Here is a 2,500-nt window from a genome sequence, read left to right as displayed (position 1 = left end):
AAGCCGGTCGTAAAAAAGACTAAGTCCCCCGGTTGACCAGGCCTCCGAAAAGCCGGTCGTAAAAAAGACTAAGTCCCACGGGTGACCAGGCCACCTTAAAAGCCGATCGTAAAAAAGACTAAGTCCCCCGGGTGACCAGGCCCCTATAAAGCCGGTCGTAAAAAAGACTAAGTCCCACGGGTGACCAGGCCACCTTAAAAGCCGATCGTAAAAAAGACTAAGTCCCACGGGTGACCAGGCCCCTATAAAGCCGATCGTAAAAAAGACTAAGTCCCACGGGTGACCAGGCCCCTTAAAAGCCGATCGTAAAAAAGACTAAGTCCCACGGGTGACCAGGCCACCTTAAAAGCCGATCGTAAAAAAGACTAAGTCCCCCGGGTGACCAGGCCCCTATAAAGCCGGTCGTAAAAAAGACTAAGTCCCACGGGTGACCAGGCCCCTTAAAAGCCGATCGTAAAAAAGACTAAGTCCCACGGGTGACCAGGCCACCTTAAAAGCCGATCGTAAAAAAGACTAAGTCCCCCGGTTGACCAGGCCTCCGAAAAGCCGATCGTAAAAAAGACTAAGTCCCACGGGTGACCAGGCCCCTATAAAGCCGATCGTAAAAAAGACTAAGTCCCCCGGGTGACCAGGCCCCTATAAAGCCGGTCGTAAAAAAGACTAAGTCCCACGGGTGACCAGGCCACCTTAAAAGCCGATCGTAAAAAAGACTAAGTCCCACGGGTGACCAGGCCCCTATAAAGCCGATCGTAAAAAAGACTAAGTCCCACGGGTGACCAGGCCCCTTAAAAGCCGATCGTAAAAAAGACTAAGTCCCACGGGTGACCAGGCCACCTTAAAAGCCGATCGTAAAAAAGACTAAGTCCCCCGGGTGACCAGGCCCCTATAAAGCCGGTCGTAAAAAAGACTAAGTCCCACGGGTGACCAGGCCCCTTAAAAGCCGATCGTAAAAAAGACTAAGTCCCACGGGTGACCAGGCCACCTTAAAAGCCGATCGTAAAAAAGACTAAGTCCCCCGGTTGACCAGGCCTCCGAAAAGCCGATCGTAAAAAAGACTAAGTCCCACGGGTGACCAGGCCCCTATAAAGCCGATCGTAAAAAAGACTAAGTCCCACGGGTGACCAGGCCCCTATAAAGTGTCACGGGTGACCGGGTGGCCGGCCCGCTGGACGGCGCTGAATGGGTCTGAATAATCGGAAGGGGGCTTAAGTCTGCAGCAGGGGGCATGTCCGGAGTCCATCCCCAGGCAGGGGGCATATTTCCCGGGCAGGGAGGCCCGGATCCCCCTGTCTGAACCGAAAGCACTGCTTGCGGCCGAACCCGGAGCCGGAGGCCCTAGACGCCGCTGCTGTGGTGCTTCTCCCCTTTTCACAAGCCTGGAGGCTTGGCCCAGGCCTAGCAGGAGGCATGCAACCGGCTGAGAGCGCTCCCGGGGTCAAAAAAAGACTTTTTCGTTTTCATGGAGCTTTTAAGGGGATGAATCCACCCTGCTCAAGCCCAGGCAGAGCTCCACAGGCTGGGCTTGGATTCCAGGTTCGCTCCCTTGCAGGCACCGGGTACGGAAGTTGCGGTGGCGTATCTCCGGGTATGTGGGAGTACCGAAAGTCGAGTGGTGTGTCTGCGGGACTGTAGGATCACCGATTTCGGAGTGGTGTGGTCCAGTGTAAGTGGCAGGGCCGAAACTCGGGTGGCTTGATCCCAGGTACGTGGGCAGGCCGAGTCAGCGTTGGCGTGGTCCTGGGTACGAGGGAGAGGCCGAAACAGGGGTGGCCTCTCCCCAGGCATGTCAGAGGACGGCCAGCCTCGCAGGTGTGCGGGGGGCGCCCTCAGCACCCCGGCCTGTCCCAGGGCAGGCAGGGGAGCCCGACGGAGGGCGGCCAGCCCCGCAGGTGTGCGGGTGGCGCCCTCAGCACCCCGGCCTGTCCCAGGGCAGGCAGGGGAGCCCGACGGAGGGCGGCCAGCCCCGCAGGTGTGCGGGTGGCGCCCTCAGCACCCCGGCCTGTCCCAGGGCAGGCAGGGGAGCCCGACGGAGGGCGGCCAGCCCCGCAGGTGTGCGGGTGGCGCCCTCAGCACCCCGGCCTGTCCCAGGGCAGGCAGGGGAGCCCGACGGAGGGCGGCCAGCCCCGCAGGTGTGCGGGGGGCGCCCTCAGCACCCCGGCCTGTCCCAGGGCAGGCAGGGGAGCCCGACGGAGGGCGGCCAGCCCCGCAGGTGTGCGGGTGGCGCCCTCAGCACCCCGGCCTGTCCCAGGGCAGGCAGGGGAGCCCGACGGAGGGCGGCCAGCCCCGCAGGTGTGCGGGGGGCGCCCTCAGCACCCCGGCCTGTCCCAGGGCAGGCAGGGGAGCCCGACGGAGGGCGGCCAGCCCCGCAGGTGTGCGACGGAGGGCGGCCAGCATCCCTTCTCTCCGCGGAGAGACCCTTCAGATCGATCGGCGACCCCAGCCCGCCCCGGGAGGGCCCCTGCCTTCGGGCACGGCGGTTCCTCCCACCACCAGGCGGGCG

This window comes from Lepisosteus platostomus, unplaced genomic scaffold, assembly GCF_059453375.1.
Source record: "Lepisosteus platostomus isolate fLepPlt1 unplaced genomic scaffold, fLepPlt1.hap1 Scaffold_275_H1, whole genome shotgun sequence".
NCBI classification, from domain to species: domain Eukaryota; kingdom Metazoa; phylum Chordata; class Actinopteri; order Semionotiformes; family Lepisosteidae; genus Lepisosteus; species Lepisosteus platostomus.
Note: the sequence above shows the minus strand (reverse complement) of the source record.